The 24124-nt window shown below is 46.5% G+C and overlaps 1 protein-coding gene and 1 pseudogene across 1 annotated transcript in view; both read left to right on the forward strand.

Moving 5' to 3' along the window:
* TMEM178B (transmembrane protein 178B) overlaps positions 1 to 24124 on the forward strand; it is a 354516-nt gene that overhangs the window by 172348 nt on the left and 158044 nt on the right. The gene's annotated exons all lie outside the window — the stretch shown is intronic.
* On the forward strand, positions 9997 to 12325 carry LOC132211280 (kelch-like protein 36; annotated as a pseudogene).

Here is a 24124-nt window from a genome sequence, read left to right on the forward strand (position 1 = left end):
CACCCAAACAAATACTATTTCAACAACTTGACCATCAACACTAATAAAAGAGAAAAATGGTAATTGGCATACAACGATACCCTTTTCATTGGCTAATCAGGGCTATATGCAAATTAACTGCCAACTAAGATTGGCAGTTAACTGTCAACAAGATGGTGGTTAATTTGCATATGTAGGCACAATGCAGGGAGGCGAAAGGGAAAGCAGGAAGAAGCCCCCTGCCACTGACAGTGATCGGAAACCCAGGGGGGAGCTAAGAGCTGGGGGGCAGGGCAAAGGCGGCCCCAGGGCCGCCTTTGCCCTGCCCCCCAGCCATGATCGGAGAATCAGGTGCCTTTTCCGCCCTGGCCAGTGATAGCAGGAAGTAGGGGTGGAGCCAGCGATGGGAGCTGGGCACAGTCGAAGCTGGCAGTCCCAGGAGCTAGGGGCCCCTTGCCTGGGCCTAAAGGAAGCCCACGATCATGGGGCCGCTGCAGCTGTGGGTCCCCGCTGCCCGGGCCGGACGCCTCAGCCAGAGGCATCCTGCAGGGGCAGGGGCGGAGCCCGCGCAATCGCGGTGCTCCCCCGCTGCCACTGCAGGTCCCCGCTGCCCGGGCCCGACGCCTAGGCCAGAGGTGTCAGGCCTGGGCAAGGGGCCGATCCTGCGATTGGAGGGTGATGGGGGTCAACACCTGAGGGCTCCCAGTATGTGAGAGGGGGCAGGCTGGGCTGAGGGACACTCCCCCCACACACACCCAGTGCACGAATTTCATGCACCGGGCCCCTAGTTAATTATAACTGAAGAGAGCTTGGGCATCTGTTTTCATTTCCTCCTTTGCTCTAATTATACTAGTAAGCGTGCAAGCAGGTCTGCCAAAAGTTTCCTGTGCCCAGTACTGTCCCCGGTACTGTGCAGGGTCCCTAGAAGTCCCTGTCCACGTATTATGCTTCGTCAAAGAAGGCAAATTCAAGGCCAGCCTGAATAGATAAAGATACATGTGGCTGAAGGTTTGACTAATATATGCAGTGAGGCATTTACTGGTAGATGACTTTGTTGCAATAGACTATTGAATAGTTTGCCATCTTGAGCTTCTACAGGAGATTCTCATGGGTGGGTTTCATAGAAGAACTGTTGGTGCTTGAAAGCGGGATAAAGTAGTTGTAATCCTCTCTGCCCAGCTTAATATTCCTTGTCCATAATGTGCATATCTCATATTCCCTTCCAGATAGAATTCTGTGTTTTCTTTAATTCCAATATTCTGTCTGTGGGAAAACTACGAAATACACAGGGTGCAGAGAAAGCACTTCTTACCTACCCACTTATTTGTTGGCAGAATTCATCATCACTCAGGCAGGGACAGAGAGGAGCTCAAGGCCCCTGGGAACCGGCATCGCTGCAGAGAACAAGCTCTGTGAAGGTCCCAGCACCTCCCTGGATGATGGATGTGCTTAGGGAAAGTCATGAGCTAAGCACAGATGGGCACATCAAGTCCTACTTTAAATAGACTAAAGGGGTCTTTTATTGAAATAAATCCCATGACAAATTATTTTGTAGAGAGATCCCATTTTAAAGTAAATGAAGTTTCTTCCTTTTTGTTGGTTAATACAAACATTCAGAGGTTTACATCAGATATTTTTCCTGCAGGGAATGTACTAGAGATGCTAGGGGAACGCGGAGGAAATGTAGAGGGCGGGGCTGTGCATGCAGTGAGTTTGGAGAAGGCAGTGATGGGGACTGGGGCGGGGGGCTCATTTATAGAGAGCAGGTGTGTCTGGGTGTAAGCGGGCTGCTTTGGGTGCATCCAGCAGGTTCTCGGGGGACAAGCATGAGTCAGAGCTGGAAATAGGTGGGTAAGCAGGGACAGTTGGAAGAAATCTTCAGGTGGGAACCCTTGGGACTTAAATGTGACTCATCAGAGTCCTGAGGAATATTAGGATAAAAGTGGAGCTTAACGAACCAGTGCATACTTATCAAATATCTGCCTGTCACCATGCCGAACACTTGCACTCATTCCTTATTTAAAGTTTATAAGATACCATCTCTAGAACCTTAACACCTAATTGGAGAGATAAGATATGAAGAGTCAGATAAATGTAGGAGACATTGACTTTGCAGCTTAACAATAAGAAACATAAGAGGATTAAATGTAAAGGAGCTGTTCCTGCAGTCTGACTGTTGGCAGAGAGGAGGAGGGTTGGGGGACTGGGTGAAAAAAGTGAAGGGATTAAGAAGTATAAATTGGTAGTTACAGAACAGTCACAGAGATGTAAATTACAGCAGAGGGAATGGAGTCGATAATGTTGCAATAACTATGTATGGTGCTAGATGGGTACTGGAAATACCAGAGGATCACTCTGTAAAGTATGTGATTGTCCAACCACTATGCGGTACATCTAAAACGAATACAGAATAATATTGAATGTCAACTGTAATTGAAAAAGAAAAAAAGAATATGAGTTGAAATGTTAAAAAAATAATATTGAATGTCAACTGTAATTGAAACATAAGAAACAAAACACAAAATAAATAAAATTGATGTGTGAATATACTACTTAAAAAAAAAAGAGACCCATTTTTGGGCATAAAATACCAGTTGAGAAGTTCAGAAAAATGGGAATAGCTAAGAATTTCTGTTGACTCCAATCTTATAGGAGCCAGCAGTGCGAGTGGCTGCCAGAGCAAATACAAGTGTCCCTTGAGGGACATGGCCAGGAAAGTGAGGGTCTTGAAAGCATGTCGAATGAAGAGCAGTTCATTCTTTCACTCGCCAACAAATATTATCTACATGTTACCGGCACTGTGGAGTGTAGGATTCACACAGAAGCTTGCCATCCTTGCAAAAATAAAGCAAGGTCTTGTTAGTTTGGAGAAGAAAGGACTTAAGGTGAAATTTTAAAACAACTATATAGAAGGAAATTTCCAAAGGGCTGACCTAAAGGGCCAAAGGATAGACATTGGAGGGAGGTGAGAGTGGGCCCCATATAAGGAAAATCTTTATAACCATTGGAGCAGGGTGCACACTATAACTGCCTTATCTATACAATGTGGTGACCATGAAGTGAAATGCAATGATAGCAGAGCATGTGTGAGCATTGTGCAACCTGCAAACGCCTCACCGCGGTAAGATCCTGTTGGTAAAGTCCAGAGGCCACCTGCTCTTTGTGGAAGGGTCCTTGCCTTGGGTTAGTTGGAACACAGAACTTACAAGGTGAAATGCTTCCCTACCGACAGGTACTGCTCTGTGAGGCGATTTCCCCTGGTCCAAAGCAAAATAGAAAAATCAAGTAGAAAGAGTGAGAGGAGGGGGAGGAGGAGGAGGAGGAGGAGGGGGAGGAGGAAGAGGCGGCCATGGCAACAAAGTAAACTTCCCATTTGTTTATCCTGAGATTTCATCTTTCAGATATTTTTCATTTTTCTTTACTCAGAGAATGCTTTTTCTTTTATGACAGGGTGGTGTTAATAAGTTGTATTGTATTCTTAAAATAATTGTTGCTTAGCAAAATAGTAAGTTAACAGCCTTTTTTTATGGGTGGATTTTATGAGCCTATGAAATTTTAAAAATTGGGAAGCTGTGTCCAGTTCTTTCTGACTTGAAGGCTGTCACTGATGGTAAATAGTAATTGCTAGTGGTAGGTGCAGCAAACGCTGTGGAGATTCATAGGAGGGAAGATGGCCTCTTTCACCCTCGGCAGCAGGACAATGTTTAATTTAGGACCTGAGTTCAGAGGCGCGTGCTCCCAGCTGACAGAGGATGCTGGGTCTCTGAGGCCGGTGTGGACCGGCGGGAAAGGTGTGCAGTGTGCTGCTAGGCAGCCCCACCTATGCATCCTGAGTCTGACCGCAGTGACCCAACTTACTGGAAAGAACTGGGGTGCCTCTGGGGAATCGGCTGTGAGCAGGGAGCACTGCACTTCTTAGATGGTCATCTCTGCAGCTGGTGGAGGCTTCCCGTTGCAAACCTCCATGGATTTGCAAGTTCTCAGCTGATTCAGTTCTGGGATCATGGAGGTCAAAACCCTCAAGTGAACTCCAGTGACCTTGTGTCATGCACAGGGCTCTTTGGTTGTCCAAAAGAGTGACAGAAACCCAAGTTGGGTGAACTTAGTGTCAGCTCACTTCCCATGGCCAGGGGTGGGCTGGTGGGGGGAGGAAGGGAAAGGTGGGACACCTAGGGCTTTGCCCACCCATCCTCCCAGGCTCCTCCTCAGGGCAGGGCTCGGAGTGGCCTGGTCTGAGTCAGATGGGCTTCCTCCAACCTGTAACTCTGGTGAAGGAGATGGTGTGGGCCCTCCTTTCAGATGTGTGCTGTACTTTTGCACGGGAGATGAGGAGAAAGGAACTCCCAAATTGGAGGACCGGTGCTATTTCCAGAACGAGGGAAGGAGCCTGGGGTGAGCAAGCACGAAATGGCCATGGTCCCATGCTTGGGGAAGGCCCCCGGCAGGGCTGCGTTAATATTGTGGACTCCCTGCTGGCGTTGGCCAGTGATTCAAGCATGGTTTTTTTCATTAATGAGTTAGAGAAACAGGCCTGGCTGTTGCTGACACAGGCAGGGCCGAGGCAGGGCTGGGTCTCTGGGCACCACTCACAAAACCCCATTTCCTGGGGCAGCTTGCCTTAGCATGGAGCACTTTCCAGAATATATGCATTTAAATTATCTGTGTCCCCCGCCCCCGCAGTAGAGATGCCAATTCCATGGGCTGGCTGGGGCCTGGTTGGTATTAGCATGTGCTCTCAGGGGCTGTCGGGAGGGCCTGCCCACCACACCGAGGAAGCGTCCATTCCTGGGTATTTTGTTTCCCTGCCCAGCATCTGCTCTGCCCCTGCCGACTATTAATATTTTCAAAATGAACGGTGAACCTAGGAAAGAATGCTTTTGCAAAGGGAAGCACAATCCTTTGAGAAGGGAGCTCCTGTCTGATTCCTTCTCTCCCTCCCGGGGGAAGGATATTGTGGTTCGTGAAGAAGTGTGGAGGGCTTGGGGGGTGGGGGGGTTCAAGGGCCCCGTTGTGCAGGAGCCTGTGATAACTCCAGCTCTTAGTATTACTTTATTTTAAGTCCCCGTTTTAAAATAGCTGCAGGGCTGCACCTGGAATAAAAAATGAATTAAAAAGGAAGTCACTGCGTGGAATTTGAATAGCGCCTCGGGGATAAGCTTGTTCTGGCGCTATCGCTTAGACCCACCGGCTTTTTTTCTTCCCGAAAACTGCTCAGAACGCCGCTCGCGTGAGCAGACACAGAGATGCTGCTGATTTTCCTTCTCCGGTGTTTAAAAATGTCATTTTAAAGGAATACTTACCTTGCTTCTCTAGTCATCCATCAGGTTGAGCAGCAAGCGGCTGGCAGGCACCACCTGCCTGTGAGGGGCCAGGACCACAGTTCAGGAAGGCACGGGCTCTGCCTCTCGGGAACTTTAGAGAATGTGAAGGCTGAGTGCAAGTGAACCCTGGGAAAGTGACTTCCCTGTGCTGTGTGCCACGGAGGGAGACAGAACCCTCTGCCTGAATCTTTCACCAGGAGGCTGAGTTTGCCAGCCCTGGAGGTGGACAGGGCACTTCAGGCAGAGGGAACAGCATCTGTATAAAGGGGAAGGGCATGGCATTGCGGAGAGGCAAGTGGAATGCGTGGAGAGATGTTAAGAGATGTGGCAGGGATGGCTGCCAGGGCTAATCCATCACCAACTTGTGTGCTCCATGGAGTTGCCTGGATAGTGCTCTGCAGGTGAAAGGAAATGAAGGAGAGTGATGTGATGGGATTTGCTCTTTTGAGCATTTTGCCAATGGAGTAGAGCCACTGGAGGTTGGGGAGCAGGGGATTTGACCCTGGAGACCCAGAAACCTATTTGGGAGTTATGGCAGTGGTCCAGGTAAGCAGTGATAAAGGTTTGAATAGGCCAGAGCACCAGGGATGAAGAACTGATAGAAGGAAGAGATGTTTAGAAGATACAATAGAGCAAAAACTACTCTAGACTAAGATGGAGAGGCCTGAGAAATAGCAAGACTCTCAGTGACGAGGGAAGGGAGAACCTAAAGAAATGGTTGTCTGGCCTGAAAAGTGCCCTTCGGTTTGGCATTTATAAAATGCCCACAACCCTGGCCTTCAGGAGAGCACTGTTAAAGGGAGGAGGAAAGGATGGAGGGAGAGAAACAGACTCGGATGGGAAAGGGAAGAATCAAAGATAATATTCAACTGTGAAGAATAAACTCATAGAGTTAAAGCCTGTAGTCGATGGAGCTTTCCTTTTTCACCCCCTTTGGTCATTACTTCACTCCATGTTCCTGAGTGTGAAAGACAACTCTGAATAATTGGGAATTTTGTTAATTATCACTCTATTTACAATTCTGTTACAGAGTCCAAATGGTCCTTTACGACACCAGTTTAAGCCTTTTTGGATGCAAGGTATTGACATAGCATGACTCCCCGGAGAGGAATGTTAGTGAAATTCAAACGTACTTGTGAATGTAAATTTAAACCCATCGAGCACTGTAATCAAGGCACAGCCCATTAAATAAATGAACACTTGAAAATGCAGGAATGGTTGAGAGCAGGTAATCTAAAAATGTTCTCATTGTTTGTTCTCCCTTCCCAACTGCACTGGGAATGCGCAGGAGGAAAAGAAGTATTAATGGAGACCTCTAACAGTAGGTATAGCTCATTAAATGCTTAGATGGTGCCAGACACCGTGCTAAGTAGAGCTCATGAATTATCTCATTTAAACCATCTCATTCTGTGCTTCCTACAACTGACGAGGGAGGGACTCCTGTCCCCATTCTGGCACTGAGGAACTTGGAGACTGAATGGTCATAAAGCTGGCTGAGTGGATGTCATGATCCCTGGGTGTAGGTAGACCCAACAACATGAGAAGAGCTGAGCTCAGATTCAGCTTTTTCCCTAATGCACTGGGCCTCAGCGTGTCAGCAAAAGGTGGATGTTGGCTCAGAATACTCTAAACTGCTCTTTGGCTCTGAAATCGAACCAAGTTCTTCCACCTGAGATTGCTTTGTCCCTGCCTCCAGGGACCAGGCAACTGTGCCGTAGCCCAAGGTAAGAGTGACCAATAGGAATGGAGAAAATCATACCAGACTCTTGAATTGGGGAAGCAGAAGGTGAGTTTCAGAGCAGAGATATGTGCATCCCGGCAGCTGCCTGCCTGGCCCTATGACATGCACCAGGGAGATGTGGGGAGCCCACCTATGGTCTCCCTCTTCTTAAAGATTCCCATCCAATCTTCTGCAACCAGGGGGACCATTTCCCCAGGGTGGACTCTGAACTGCTCTTAATTTTGCGTGGGTCCCTTTTATGTTTCCCTTCAGAGTTATTGTGAAGACAAATGTCTAAAGCATTTGTTGAAATCTCTCGTGTCCTTCCAGAGGTAGCCACAATATCTGTTCTTTGATGTTCTACTTCTCAGTGCACAGCTTTCTTAGTCAGTGTCACTGGGGTGGAATATTGCATGGTGGTTAGTTAATGTATATTTCTTCTTTATAGAAAGATTTTTTTTTCTCTGATCAGAATGATCTTGATGTTGGAAAATTTCTAGTGTTAGATCCTCTTTTTAAGTGTGGAAGAGCTTATCTGAAATGCCCAAGAATGAGAATAGAAAGGAGGAAAGGAAATAAAAAAACTGAGAGGCAGGAAAGAGGGACAGAGAGCAGAATATGACTATGGAAAGTGTTGACCTATTGAAGATAGAATAAGGACTCAGCAGAAGAACTGCCATACAGAAGCCCCTCCTTATCCTCAGGGGACACATCCTATAAGACCCCCAGTAGATGACTGAAACCATGGATAGCACTGAGCCCTAATCAACTTCAATTCTGCCGGGAATGTGGCAGCAGCTTCTTTGTTGGTAGACATAGCCTCTCCAGTGATTTTTAGATTTCTCAGTCCAAATCTCTTCCTGAATTGGTGTAACTGTCCCTTACTTGCAGTAGATGGCTTGTTGTCATTCCTTTCTGGGGATCCCTTGATGAAGTTTCCCTATAGACTCAGTGATTTCTGGTACAATATGTTGTCTCAATTGGAACATGTCTTCTGTTCGCCTTCCACTCACAAATTTAATGCCTTTTCCATCTTAACTAAGCACTTAATGTGCACTTACTGTGGCCCGTAACTTTTGCAGTTTGAAGTATGACAGCAAAACTAGCACAAATTTCTTTTTTCATCTTTAAAACTTCTTGGATAGATTTTTTTTTTCTCACTAGATCTTAGCAACCTCTTATTAAGTGGAGAACTTGATCCTTTTCACTTAAAGGAAGCACTTTATGGCATCTCTTTGGCAAGTTCCAATCGCCAGCATCACTGCTCTTATGCTTTGGGGCCACTATTAAGTAAAATAAGGGTGACTTCAGCATAGTGCTGGGATACTGTGAGAGTTGATCTGATAACTGAGAGGGCTACCAAGTGAATAATAGGTAGGGAGCATGTATAGTGTGGAGACGCTGGACAAAGGGATGACTCACGTGTTGGATGGGAGGGAGCAGGACTTGAGAGATTTCATCATGTCATGCAGAACAGTGCTCAATTGAAAACTTATGACTTATTTATTTCTAGAATTTTCCATTTAGTATTTTCAGACCTTTGTTGACTGCAGTTAACAAGCCATAGAAAGCGAAACTGTGGATAAGAGGGGACTACTGTATTGAGTTGTATCCAACTTCATTCCACTCAATTGTGTAAGAATTCTTGCCACATGGTTGCTGCTATTTATTAAAGTTTGGTGTGAAAAATACTTATATAGGGATGGTCCCATTTAATCCTCAGAAGAGATGAACAACACCTCGCCTAAAGCTCAGCGATTGGTCATCAACGGGACACCTGATGTGGGAGCTGAGCTTATCTCCAGAGGTTGGAGATGTTCACTTCCTCTTAATGCTCTTACGCAGATTTTTCTGTGATTCTAACCCAGGGGTGGGCAAACTTTTTGACTCAGGGCCACAATGGGTTCTTAAACTGGACCGGAGGGCTGGAACAAAAGCATGGATGGAGTGTTTGTGTGAACTAATATAAATTCAAAGTAAACATCATTACATAAAAGGGCACGGTCTTTTTTTTTTTTTTTAGTTTTATTCATTTCAAACGGGCTGGATCCGGCCCACGAGCCGTAGTTTGCCCACAGCTGTTCTAAACCCTCCCTCTACTGCTTCTCGATGTCACCAGTGTTACTGTTGTTACTAGTAATTTCTAACTGCCCTACGTTTGTCTGCTGTAAGTTTCAAGGGATGCTGTCGCAGTCTGGCATTCTGGAATTTGGTTTACGAGTGCATTTTGATCCCTCTGAGACTTTGAAAACTTTGACATTGTCTCCTCTTAACATATTTATTTGTCTTGCAGACTCCTAATTTCTTTAATTTATCCTTGTGAAGGAGACTTTTCTGTCTTTGTGGTTTTAGCAGCCCTTCTCTAGACCTTTTCTGATTCCATTGTGTCTTTACTAAGAATTGAAAGTGAAAGTGGTATTTGTCAAAGAATGCCATGGTCTTATTCCAAAGTACCTTAGGACGGAACAAGGTAGGGCAACATAGAGGGTCGGCAAGGTTTGTTAGATAAAGGAATGACCACCAAATACCACTGTCCTAACCCAGTATAAAGGGTGAGTCAGGTAGACCATTGGCCATGAGGGCCTGCAATGGTAAGATTATTTCAAAGATGTCAAGGGTGATTGGAAACTGTAATAATGTGGTTACATGATGACACAGGGAATTCAGTTGGGAGCCAAGCAGGTTAGGAATAGTTCAGAGAACAGAATCAAAGAACATTTGAGGAGCATGGGTCACCACAGAGGTCAGGATTATGAGGCTCCTATCTTGGGGGGACTGGCTGTGAGATAAAAGGCTGGGTCTGCCAGACTGGCCAAGCATATGTGAGACCGCTTTCCTTACAGATGGTATGGGACCTTAGAAGAGCCATCTGAAGATAATCATTAATGTGGTCATGGTGGCCCTTGGTATAGGATTGTCTGGAGACAGGGACACTGCTTTCTAACCTTTTCCCAGCTGGGGCCATTGGTTGTCCACATGGGCCTGCACAACCTCATGCTGTCTCTGATCACCATGAATGAGCAGACGCTGAATCTTCCCAAACCTGTGCCCTGGATGCACCCCCACAGAGGATGTGTGACCCTGAGCTGCCATTCAGAAGGTTGTGGAATGCTCTCCAGAGTTTATTAGTATTCAACTCCTCCTAAAATTAATCTGTACTTAATGTTGTTTAAAATAAGCCAATATTTAGGGGCCAAGAATATCATAAAGTACCAGGACTTTTAACAAAATTTACGATCTCACACTTCTTGATGGAGCCTTGGCTGCCCACCAGACTGGGCCTTCGAGCTCCAGCGCCGGTGGAGGGGAGGGCAGGCATGGCCTGTGCATGGGCCCCCGCGCAGCCTAGGTGAGTGTCCCCACATCCAGGGTTGCATCCTGATTCGCCTCCTCCACCTCCTCATGGCCGGCTGGAGCCTGCCCTAGGGGCCATTGTGTGCCAGGGTGTGCCAGGTCCAGCAAGGGACAGCAGCATCCCGGAAACCCTACCAATAATGGGACTGTAACCTCTTTTATGATGGTGGCAGACGGGAGTGTCTCCAGCCTACAAGATCAGCAAATCTTCAAAGGTGTATCACTGGGCTGAGTCCTCGACCACAGTGCTGCAGGGGCTGAATGAGTAGCATCCATGTGGCCTCTTCTGTGACATCGTCCTGGTGGCCGAGCAGTGCATGCCAGCTCACTGTAGTTTGCTGGCTGCATGCAGTGACTACTTGACTACTTCAGTGCCATGTTCACCTTGGGCATGTGCAAGGCCTTCTAGAAGGAGGTGGAGCTGATCAGTGCCTCTTACATTGGCCTCAAGGCCGTGGTGGACTTTTTATATGGTGGGGAGCTGGTGCTGGACAGTGGCACATCCTGGAGACCCTGGAGATAGCCCACCTGCTGCGGGTCTGGACTGTGGTGGATTTCTGCTGTGAGTACCTAGAACAGGAGGTGAGCAAGGACATCTATCTGTACCTGCAGGAGCTGGCCTCCATCTACAACTTCAGGTGGTTGGATGCCTCCATCCTCAGCTTCATCCCGAGCCACTTCAGCACGCTGTCCTTCACACCTGACTTCCTGCAGAATATCTCCATGCAGAAGCTGTGCATGCACCTGAGCAGCAGCAGAGTGCATCGAAATGCAAGCACGACTTACTGCAGGTTGCAGTAAGTGATATGGCTGACATGACAGCTGGAGTGCTAGGCCCACGCCTACATGGTGCTGGAGCACCTCCACTTCCCATTCATCCCCAAGAAAGACCTGCTGCCTTGTGTCAAGCTGGTCGTGTGCTTGCTGCTGCCCAAGGAGGCCAATTGTGAGGGCTTCATGGAAGAGGCTGTGTGCTACCACAACAGCCTGGTGGCCCAGCAGGCCACGCAGACCAAGTGCTCAGCACTCTGCATCGATGAGGAGCACCTGGTGTTCATGAGTGATGAGGTCTCCTACCCGTTTGGGAAGCACAATGACACTACCTGGTACCTGGGCACCAAGAGCTAGCAGTGGGTCAAGGAGATACCCCTGCCAGCCTTGTGGAACTACCACTGTGTTGCTGTGCTCGGGGGATTCATCATCATGATGGTGGCAGCTTCTCAAGGGACAATGGAGGGGATGCAATGTCCAATCTTGTTTATAGGTATGGCCCCACTGTAAGCAGTAGATCAAGATGGCCTCCAAGAACCAGTGCGTGTGGATTTCTACCTTGCCTACATTGAAGACATGCTGGTGGTCACTGGTGGCTGGAATGAGAATCCAGATCTCTCTTCTGTAGAGACTTAACAGTCCCAAGATCAACTCCTGGTCCTACATGGCAGGCTTGCCAAGGTTCACGTTTGACCATGTGGGCACCATCTGCAAAGACTTCGTGTATGTCTCCGGGGACCACGAATACCAGGTGGGCCCCTTCCATAAAACCTGATGTGTGGGAGGAGCGCCAGCCCATGATCACAGGTGGGGCTGCCACGGCATGTTCAGCCTGGAGGATCCCATCCACTCCTTTGGGGGCAGCAATGACAGCAGGGGGGCATAAGGTACTTAGATGTGCTGGGCATCCAGGCCTACAGACCCCAATGTAACCAGTGGACCCATGTGGCCTGCTGCTACTTACCAACAGTGAGTGGGGAGTGGTCGTGTGGGAGGGCCACATTTATATCCAGGTGGGAGAACCAGGTCTCCTTGTCCAAGATAGTCCTGGTGTCCAAATGCAGAGGATAAGTGGAGCAAAGGCTCCTGCCCCAGGCCATTGCTTCCAGGCCTGCCTACTTCTGCGGGCTGGAGGACAAGAAACAGCAAGGCCAAGAGGCACCAGGACCGGGGCCAGTGACCCCGCCTGTGCCTGCTGGGACCTTGTCCCCACTACCACCTCCCAGAGTGTCTGTAGACCAGCAACAATTTCATAGAACCCTCGAGCCATTTTATTTCACTTAGCAGCCTTTTGAACTTTTATGATTCTTGGTATTTCTATATCACTGTTACCTATTAAATATTCTACTTAAAAATTTACTCTAATTTGAATTACAAATAATGTTAGAACACAGAGTTAGAGAGATTCTGGGAGGTATGTTGTATCTCATTGCAAGTTAAGTCCTTGAAATTATTGCTGATTCCGATTGCACCCTGTCCCCTTTATGAGGGATCTCAGGAGAAATTTCTTTTGGGTCTAGTCTCAAGAATAGTTGTGCTTTTTTCTCATTTAATTTTCACAATAATTCTTTGAGGCAGGTAAAATTATTCTAGTTTTATAGCTGAACAAAGAAACACTCAAATTGTTTAATAAATTTAGCCAAGCAAACAAAGCTGTAAGTGGAGCAAATGAGATTTAACCCAAGACTGCCGAACTCCAAAACTCCTCTTACTTTGAGTTTCTAAAGGGTGGCTCAAAATTCACGCAAGAAGTAATTTTGATAGAAAAACACAGGTTTATAATTAAAAATTGTAAATTTTTAATTGATTCATAAAGTATACAGTATAGGGTTATGTATGGAATAGCATATCGGGTAAATGGCCTCCACGGCTTTGCTGGCACATACGCACTCTTTTGTTGAAATTTTCCATGACCATTTTGCATAAATGTGGCTGAATTTCGATGAGGCTTATTTTCATCTCGATGGCTTGGTTAATTGACAAAACTGTCGCATTTGTGGTTCAGAAAATCCACGAGTGATTGTTGAGAAACAAATGCATCCACAACGTGTCACTGTTCGGTGCGGATTTTGGGCTGGAGGCATCATCGGACCATTCTTCTTCGAAAATGCGGCTGCTCAGGCAATAACACTTAATGGTGCTCGCTATCTCGACATGATAATCCAGTTTTTTGTGCCTAAATTGCAAGATATGGATGTGGACGACACGTGGTTTCAACAAGACAGTGCCACATGCCATACAGCCTGAGAAACAATTCAATTACTGCATGAGTCATTTCCTGGTCATGTAATTTCCCATTTTGGTGATCAGAATTGGCCACCCAGATCATACGATTTAACGCTGTTGGACTTTTTTCTTTGGGGTTTTTTGAAGTCTAAGGTTTATGCCAACAAGCCCACGACCACCCACGCCTTGAAGGAGGAAATTGAGTGCTGTAGCAACGAAATTCAGCCACATTTATGCAACACGGTCATGGAAAATTTCAACAAAAGAGTGCGCATGTGCCAGCAAAGCCGTGGAAGCCATTTACCCGACATGCCATTCCATACATAACCCTATACTGTATACTTTATGAATCAATAAAAAATTTACAATTTTTAATTATAAACCTGTGTTTTCTATCGAAATTACTTCTTGCGTGAATTTTGGGACACCCTTTAATACAAAACTCTTCTGTCTTGAATGAAAAAATGCAAGTGCATAGAAGGTGTGGTTTCTATAATGTGTAATAACTGACCTTTAAGCACTTCTCTTGCTCACTATTATTGTGGCTCTCTCAAGACAAGTCATAATTCTCCTGGTCTGCCTGGCTTGGCTCAGCATGGCTCAGTGGTTCAGCGTCAACCTGTGAACCAGGAGATCACAGATCGATTCCCGGTCAGGGCACATGCCTGGGTTGCAAGCTTGATCCCCAGTAGGGAACGTGCAGAAGGCAGCCAATCTATGATTCTCTCTTATCATTGATGTTTCTTTCTCTTTTCCTCTCCCTTTCTCTCTTAAATCAATAAAAACATAAAAAATAATTCCCCTGGTCTAAGTTATTAAGGTTATTTTTCATCCCCTGCACAGTTCTCTCTCCAACACAGCCTATCCCCTGCCCCTTCTCTCCCCATGAGTGTGAATAAATGCTAAAATGTTATATATTGTGCTGCTTTATTTCTTTCTACCTTTCTGCTTGCCTCCCTCCTCCATCCATTCCCCCTTACCTTTCTGTCTTCTTCTTACTTCTTTTTAAAATGTCCTCAGTGGTGTGAAGTGAAGAATCCATCAGGTTTTCTCTTTGATTGCCACCTGCTAGAACGCTTAGAGCCGAATCAGGGTCTGTATTTAGCAAATGAACAGAATTCACTTTGGTGGGTGGACATAGAACTCTGTGCTACACATTCTCACATTACTCTTACTATGGCTCTTTTTAAAATGTCTCTCTTATTCTTTGTTTTTCCTGTTTTCTCTTTCATATTTTTGTAACTTTTGTGGTGTCTCAGTAGATTTTTTTGGTGTTCCTTTAACAGACCTTCAGTCCTTCTTGATATGAGACAAGACATAAGTAAATGCATAGCAAGCAGTCTAGTAGCCTCTCTCAAAATAAGCGCAATAGATGAACCCCAGTGATTTCTAGTAGTTAACATATTCTCTTCTAAGTACTCACATACCACCAGTTAAATAATTAATTCTATTTGGGGTACCAGCTTGGGGCTTTTGGGGGACCACCCTCCTCCTCCTCCCACTGATCTGGACAACATTCGATCCTCTCCAGTCCCCCGGCATCTCTGAGCACTCCCCACAGACCCACCTTCAGTGCTAAGCCTGAGTAGTTGAACTCATTTAAGGAAGCCAACTGTTCTCTTATTTTCTTTTCACCCTCTGATGCTTCACTTACTTCTTTATGATGTTTACTTTCCCTTCCTCACTCCCAAGACCGTTTTCCTGAGGAAAGGTAAGCCAAATAGGAGTTCTGTCTTCTCTCACCATCTGTGAGCATAAAGTTGTCTTCCCCGAGCAGTGGATTCATCTTTTCCTGGTTGTTTTTCTCCCAAACATAGCTCAAAGGCTCTTTAAAAAAATTGCCTACCACTTTTGGAGTCCCTGGCCCAGCTGACAGATACATATAGGTCCCTGCCAGAGAGCATAGGATCCCCAGGCTGGGGTCCCTGCTCCCCATGCTTGTTTCTGCCTCTTAGTGCTGGGGCCAGGGGATGCCATCAGGGGGCCCATGTGGCCTTCTTTGGATGTCTCCCTCTTTTTCTTCTCTGGGATCGTTTGTGATTGTTCAGCTGAAATTTTACTTTTCATAGTTTCATGCACAAAGGGTTACTCTGCTGGACTATCATGCCCTGGACTTCCACCCGTTTTTCTCATCACTTACGTTTTCAGCTCATTTTTTCTAAAGCCCAGGTGCCTACCCAGGACCAGACTCTGCACCAACCTTTATTCCTAGTTTGTTGTAGCTTCGCTTTCACCTTCTGGCTCCTTACCTCTTCTGCCTACAAAGATAAGCAGAGCTTCCTTGTCCAGAAAAAAAAAAAAAAGACTTAAAATGAAAGAGGACTTATTTTCCTATCCCCTCCAGCAACTGTCTTACTTCTTCCTTTCAATTTCACACCCACATTCCTTGTGAGTCCTGCCTCCCATCATTTGCTCCCCAGTCACTGTGTCCTTGGTTCTTTGCTGACTTCTGGTCTCCTGGAGCCTTTGAAGCTATGAGCTCCCGTGTGGTTCTTCCAAAGAGCTGCCCCCATCCAGGCAGCAAAAGCCAAGCACGACCTGAAGTATCAGCCATGCGCAGGATGATTTGGTTCCTTGGGTCGGTCATTCTCTGTTCCTTGTCCTGCATTTTCTGACTGAGCTACTGACCAACCTGTTCTTCAGGCGTTCTATCCTCACCTCCCCCATCTGACCGACAGATTCTTGTCCCTCTGGGCAAACAACCTTGGCTGTTCTGTTTATTTTTTTTAATAAGTTTTTTATTGTTATCGTCAATTCTCACCCAAGGATCCTTTTTCCATTGATTTTTAGAGAGAGTGGAAGGGAGGGGGAGAGAGAGAAAGACAAAGAGAGATATGAGAGAGACACATCAATTGGTTGCCTCCCACACCCTGCAACCCAGGCACATGGCCTTGACCGGGAATCAAACCTGAGACCCCTCAGTTCGTGGGCTGACACTCTCTCTAAGCACTGGGCAACACCGGCCAGGACAACCTTGGTTATTCTTCCAGTTTCTTTTTTGTCTCTTTCCCAGCTAGGCCCAATGCATCTACAGACAACCCTGCAAAATCCATCTCCTGCCTGGGCCTGACCAGGATCTTCCTTCCCATGTACTGTTGCTCTTTGCACATACTGTTCCCTTGCTATTTTATATATATGTATTATATAAAGGACAAAGTCCAAAGCCTTTAGTCATGAACTCTGGCTGCATGGGGAGAGCAATGGTGTTGAGATCACAGGGCCCAGCCAGATTGTCTGAGTGCCAGTCCTGGCCCTGCTGTTGTCCTGGAAGCTAGGAGACCTTATGCAGCTTGCCTCCTGCATACCTCCCTTACTAGGGATCAAGCCTGCAATCCAGGCATGTGCCCTGACCAGGAATCGAACTGTCAACCTTTCAGTGCATGGGACAATGCCCAAGCAACTGAGCCACACCAGCCAGGCAGCCAGGGCTCAAGTCAAAAGTTCTGTAGCACCTCGTCCCACCCCACAGATGTTCTTTCTTCCTCGAGCTTCTCTAACACTCACCCTTTCTGCCTCTCATTGTCACTGATGGAATGCCTGTGGATGTTATTGCTCTTCTGTGTAGACTGTAAGCTTTCAGAAGGCAAAGAGCATGCCTGATTACTACTGCTCATAGACACCGGCTGAGTAATGGCCATGCCACCTGTGCGCAGCATCCCCTTCCCAAGCTATTGCAGATCCTGAGATAGAGTGGCCACTCAGGGATCCCTGCCACTTATGCATTGCCTCCTGGGTTTTCTTTGATGGTCAGAGTGTGTGTGTCAAGAACAGTAGTTTCCCTAATTGCTTTCTCTGCCTTCTGAGAGATGAGATTGTCACCAGGACAAGGCAGGGATCTGTTTGATGTTCTACATGTGGAGGGTTGAGCTTCAGGATTCTTGGTATCATTGCTGTCGCTAGATTCTGAGAAAGTTTTGTCACTTATATTGGGAAAGTCTTACTTATCTCCTGCCGCAGGAGGAGAGTCCTATACCCGATTACCTCAACCAAAGTGACTTCTGGTTGTTTTCCTATTTTAGGAGACCCTCTGGGAAATCTTTTTATGATTCTGAAGCCTTCTGACATGACCATGTGACAGAGTTTCCTTTCTTATGAGAAGCAGCTGGAATGAACAGACGGTTCCTATTGTCTGTCATTCTTAAGTAGGTTAAACCAAGATCCGAGCCCCCTCTATGGAGAGGAAAGCTGGGTAGTGCCATGAGGAACGATACTCCATAATAACTGCCTGGTTCTTCTATAAACTCTGTTTGTTGAGTAATGGTGCTGACTCCCTTTCTTTGTTCTACTAGAAAACACACAGAGAAATGTCCTCCTCACTGTCCAGAATGAGGAAAGAAAACTGTCAAGGGCCGACAGCACCTGCCCCAGGGGAGGTGATGAAAGAGGCGAGGGCACCTTATTCTTTGTGTCCCCTGGCCCACAGTCACCACACCAGCAGCAGGAGTCCTGTGCTCAGAATTGTAGAGAGCACTGAACCATCTCACCTTTAGTTGGTGGGAAATTTAGAAGCTTTTGGTCAAGCTGCCTCTTTTGCGGTGCTGAGGTTCCCATCTTATTCCAATGGAAAAAAAATCAGTCTTGTCCAACCCATGTGGGTGGCCATTATTTTGGCAGCTTGCCGTCACCTCCTTCTTCTCCCACCTCAATGTTTTCCCCTGGAGTTCTGTGCTCTGGTGTGTGCACCTCTTAGACAATACTTTTTTTTTCAAATATCAAAACCATTCTTGCTCCTTTTCCTTCCGTTATTGGCTCTTTCTCATTTTATCTTAGATACATATTCCAGAAAATGAAGATTTTCCTGCTTGTTTATCATGTTCCACAGCCACACTGTGCCTCTCATTCAGCCTCTAAGTGCCAGGCTGTCCTGGCCCCCCACCCACTCCCCCACCCAGGGCATGGATGTGCTTCCTCCCGCCTATGAAGAACTTACTAAATGCTCTGTGCAGCACAGAGAGCTGTTCGTATTTAGAAGATCCAGAATATTCATGCATGTGGGAAGTACCGGCAAAGTTACTGGATTTATCCTTCTCCTAACCTATTTTGTCATGTTCTTTGAGGATATTTTCTCTTATCTCTGGTTTTATTCTAACGTCTCAGAACTACCTTTTCATTGTCATCACGCCATCTTGTCTAGGAGCCCTTTATCTTGTCTACCAAACCGAACTGGAAAGAATCATTCCTCAAGCGCCTTTCATCTCAGGAGCAGAGGCACGGGCTTGCTCTCGCAAGCTCACGCTTTCAGTGGGACAACGAGAGAGCAGCCGGCACAGGCCCTGGAGTCATGACCGGGGCCCCTGTTCTCCTGCCACTAAGGAACCAGTCTCATTCCAGCTTCTTCCCATATTTCACCTTTAAATACCACCTCTGCCCCCTCACATTTGTTTTCAGATCTTTTTATTGAGTTCTCTGGCCAGTACTCTGGGGAAGGGCTAAACCTATAATACTAAGATTGCCAGGGTCATGGCAAAAGGGGCCTCTGAAATAAAAGTAAAAATCTCACAGCGGCCTGCAAAGCCACCTCAGTTTGGACAGTGTTCCGTTTTTAGAGGCAAGACCAAGGAGGGCCCAGATCACTCTTACCTGGAGAGAAAGACTCAGATGGGATTTGGGGGTGAATCAAACTGGAAGTGGAGATTGAAACTGAAGCATATGCCCCCAACCGAATTGATTATGGTCCATCATGCTGGGGGCCACTGGAAGAGGACCGTCCTGGGGCTCAGATTGTCCCAGCATGGCCAGATATGAGCATCTTCCAGGTGTTCCCTCTTTCTACCTCCCCCTCCTTCCCCAGCGTGCCCTGCACTCACTAGGAGTTATGGTCTCTGGCAACCCTCACATTTAGACCAATTTACTTTGCTGTTAAAACCCCTGACTGCCTTGGGTTTTTTCTAATAAATTTTTCTTGGCCAAAAAAAAAAAAAAAAAAGTACCTAGGAGATGGAAGTAAGGAGCTTTAGTCCAATAATTGTATCTGCAGCCTGATTATTGTGGGGGTGAAGTGGGTGGTGGCAAAAGTGGGGCACAGGCAGTGCAAATGAAGGGAAGACAAGAAGGAAAGACCGTGGGGAGAGACAAGAACGTCTTGGGCTTGATGGGGTTTTGCATAATGGACAATGAAGGTTCTCCTTGCATCTCTCTAATTTGCTGTTGGGAGAGCAAGGAGGGCATTTTAGTTGTTAACAGCAGAAAGGTTTAAGTGTAGTGCTTGTCAAGGTTACCTGCTTGTGGCTAGCACCAGGCCTGGCATGCAGAGAGGGAACAGGAAAGCTTTGAGAATCTATAATAATAGATAGCATCTCATTTTTCCATCACAAATGTCGGAAATCCAAAACAGTATGAGATTGTCGTGTTGTTATTTCTTTCTTGGTCTTTTGGTTTGGAAGATAACAAAGAAGAGCTCCTCATGTTCTTCTAAGTGACGTTTCTGCCCCTGAACTTCTGAGGTCAACGCAGGAGGCTGCCTGGCCATGAGAAGGGCAAGGAGTTTGGGTCAAGAGCCTGGGCCTGAGTACTGAGTTTGCCACTTGGAAGCTGAGTGACCTTGGGAAAGTTTGCTTCTCTCTCTTAACTGTGGGTAATGGTTCTTGCCCACCCCCCAATGCTGTACAGATAAAAGAAAATGCTAGAGACAGGCATAATCTGGAAACTGTGGTTGATTAATATTACAATGATTACCAATAATAAAGGTATAGTTTTAGGGTCCCCTTGTCCCCCTCTCACTCCTTACGATCTCAGCTACTTGGACCCAGAAAAGGGAGCACAGCCTTTCTGAGGGGAGTCATGACATAACTTATTCTGAATTTCAACTTTTTAGACCCAAAGCAGGGAACAGCAGGAGACCATCTCTGACAGGCTCTGTTGCCCATTGTCATGTGACTACATCCTCACGTGTGAACATTTTTAAAGAAATCATTTTTCAGTTACAGTTGACATATTATAGTAGTTTCAGGTGTACACTCCAGTGATTAGACCTTATATAACTTTCTAGGCTAAATCTCGCCCTCATCTGACACCGTACGTAGTTGTGGGAATATTGTTGACTGTATTCCCTACATTGTACTTTGCAGGCAGAGGGAGGCAGTGGGAAAAAACCAGCGTGGGCTCAGGATGCTCATCCCCTTCTCTCCTGTTACAGATTTCAAAACCTGTTAACAAAGACTCCCCATTAAATACTTGGCAGTGGGGATGATAAGCTGAGTTTCTTCTCCACAGACTCTGTCCCACAGCTCCAGACCTGACCCAGCCGAGAGCAGCTTGGTGTGCAGGGACAGGGGCTTTCAGAGCCTCTCACTGGGACTCAGTCCTGAGGGGACATAGAGACCACGGGAGAAGAGAAACCCTGAAGTCGATTCCTTTACCTCATTTCTCTCTTGTAGGGAATTATAGAGAATCTTCTGTGGAAACCTTGCCCTGTCCACCTTTCAGCTCTAAATCCTGGTGGTATGTGCTCCTGCCATGCGTCAGGGCAGTCACCTGTGAACTGACATCTATCAAACACAAGCCCCTTTCAATCTAATCGTTTTCTTTTTTAAATTTATCTTTATTGTGTAAAGTATTACAGATGTCCCCTCTTTTCCTCCATATTCACCTGCCTCCTTACCCCAGACCTTCGCTGAACTATTATCTATGTCCATGGGTTATGCATCTATTCATATAGGTTCTTTGGTTAATCTCTTCTGCCTCCTGCCCCCCCCCCCCCCCACACACACACATACTGCCCTATAAGCCAGTCAGAGAAAGACAAGTATCACATGATCTCACTTATATGTAGACTCTAATGAATAAGATAAACTGATGAACAAATAGATCCAGAGACAAGGTAGCATGAAACAGACTGAGCAGTCTAATACAATTTGTTGGCACTCTGCCTGCTGTTATAATTTGGCCATTTTAATACCACTAGAGCGAGGGACTGTTTGGGGCCTGCTGTCCTTGACACAGGACCAGATGATGTGGTGAGGCGCGTCCTTCCCTCAGTCCCAGGGCCTGAAGGAGCTGCCTACCTGGGAGCTTGCTTCGGATATGATGGGCGTCTATCTGTGTACTGGCTCAGCCATTAGATAAGGGTGAGAAAGGCACCCAGGTTCCAGGAGTCTAACTGCAGGCCATGAGGGAGGATGGGGGGTGTGAGAGATCTTGGGCCTTTGTGGGGTGAATCTTGAGTGGCGCTCCAGTACAGTTGGGGGAACTAAAGTGAGGCATTCAGCTTGGGAGGGTGCAGAGAGGCGAGCACAGAAGCCCTCTGGAGCCGGGCATGCCCACCCTGCAGCCTCGCATGAGCAGGTGCCTTGATTGTTTCATTTCTCTTGCTTGTCTGGGCAGTAACTTGGGCTTGTCCTGCTGTGATGCTCCGTAAAAGGATATCTGGTCTCCTTATTTGTGAGCTCATTTAGCTCAAGGATGATGACGAGGCCCTAAGAAGAAGCTACCTGTGAGGGTTGGTGAGCAGGGAATGTTTTCTTAGCAAACAGACTTGGCCTTGCCTTTAGTTTCTGCAGGGGGCCAATTCCTCTGCTCATTCACTTTATCTTGTGTCAAAATCCTAACGGTGGCTGGTTTCCATTCCCGTTAACCTTTCCTGGCTGGGTACTGGCAGCTGGCAGCGGTGCACAGGTCTCTTCTCGTTGAGGTTTCCAAAGCCACAGAAAAAAATAAAAAAATAAAGCAAAACCCTCAGTGTTTGCACTAGAGTCCAAGGGGAAAAGAGTGCTTTCAGCTAGTCTTCAGGGGTGAGGGGCTTGGGAAAGAAGATTAATGTTTTTATACCTTGATGCAGCATTTGTTGCAACTCTGCAGCATGCCAGGCATGGCGCTACCCTGGGCATGAAGAGATGAAAAGAAACAGTTCCTGCTCTTAGGAAGCCTGGGCCCAGGGGGATGCTGGGAGATCTAGCTTGCTGATGGAGCCCCGACTCATTTTAATAGAATCTTAGGGACCTGGAATCCTGGCAGATTTATTTTTTTAACTTAAATGTGTGTGTGTGTGTGTGTTTCTTGATTTCAGAGAGGAAGGGAGAGGGATAGAGGGATAGAAACATCAGTGATGAGAGAGAATCATTGATGGGCTGCCTCCTGCACACACCCTTACTGGGGTTTGAGCCCGCAACAGGGGCATGTGCCCTGACTGGGAATAGAACCGTGACTTCCTGGTTCATAGGTCGATGCTCAACCACTGAGCCACACCGGCCGGGCTCTTTAACTTTTTACTGTGAGATACTTGTAGCATCACAGAAAGGTCTACATGCCCTTCACCCAGTTGCCCTTGATGACCCTCTGGAATCACTCTAGCATAATTTGGAAGAATTTTCAGTGTGTTTAAGTGAGTTTTCTCTGCATTGTCTTCCACCCCCACTTTTTAAAAAATCTTAAGTGGATCTTCCTCATCTCACCCCCACAGGCTTGTCGTGCTGTAAGGTTTCTCAGTCATGCAGCAAAGTCATTTAATTACAACAAATTCATATTAGGTCTGTGACTTGTGAGCTTAGCAGCCGTGGGCAAACTATGGCCCGCGGGCTGGATCCGGCCCGTTTGAAATGAATAAAACTAAAAAAAAAAAAAAAAAAAGACCGTACCCATTTATGTAATGATGTTTACTTTGAATTTATATTATTTCACACAAACACTCCATCCATGCTTTTGTTCCAGCCCTCTGGTCCAGAACCCATTGTGGCCCTGAGTCAAAAAGTTTGCCCACCCCTGGATTAGAGCATTGTTCTGAAGAGAGGAAGCTTACAATGGGAGCTCTCAGCCCGCTCCTCTTCTCCCCATTTATTTGTACATCACGGGAATTAAGAATTACTGGCTTAAAAGGAATAATAGTAATTGATATTGTTATAATGGCAGTAACAGGACCAAGTGTTTGCCATGGGCTTTGTATCTTATCCTCCAAATCTAAGGAGTAGGTCTATGACCAGTCCTCACAGAGGCTGAGAGCTAAGCAGCAGAGCCGACCAAGGTCGTCTACTTCTGGGCCCTTGCTCGTCATCCGCACTTAAGAAAGGATGAGTTGATGCCAGTGGGCTTTCAGGAGCCAGGGAATGTGCAGCAATGTCAGAGGCAGGGGATCTCGGATGCTCCTCCAAGCCCACAGCACCGCCCCCTTCCTTTCTTCTGAAGAGAGATATAGGGTCAGAATGCGTGCAGATTAAAATTGGGTAGAATTTTCTAGGAGTTTATTTTTAAGCTTCTTGAATGCATATTATTGAGTCCCCAATAGTTCTTATCTCACTAATTTGGGATTTATGGTCATCAGAATAGGGAGTGGGAGGACATAAGCTTTTCCAATCCTATTGGAGGGAAAAGCCCTGTAAACAAGCAAATATGGTGAAAAGAGAACCAAGTCCTTATGAGCATTTGAGCAGAATTTATTGACAGATACGTAATTCGTGTAAAATCTTTTTTTTTTATTGCTTAAAGTATTACAAAGGGTATTACATATGTGTCCATTCCCCCCGCCCCCCCCGGCCCTAGACAGTCCCCTAGCCTCCCCTATCCCCCAGTGTCTTATGTCCATTGGTTATGCTTATATGCATCTTTTTTTTTCCTTGTAAAGAAGATTAATCAGAGTGGCTGATTGGCTCAGTGGCAAGAGTACAGTTGAAAAAGACATTGAGAAAGAAGTCATATGACAGGCCAGGATGTTGACCCTGCTCTAAGCCACCTTCAAGTCCACCTTGCTTGCATGCATACCTGAGTTTTGTAGAAATATGTGGCCTTTTGTCAGCAGGGGATGGGAATAGGAAGCTGTTTCGGG

Source organism: Myotis daubentonii, chromosome 10 (genome assembly GCF_963259705.1).
Source record: "Myotis daubentonii chromosome 10, mMyoDau2.1, whole genome shotgun sequence".
NCBI classification, from domain to species: domain Eukaryota; kingdom Metazoa; phylum Chordata; class Mammalia; order Chiroptera; family Vespertilionidae; genus Myotis; species Myotis daubentonii.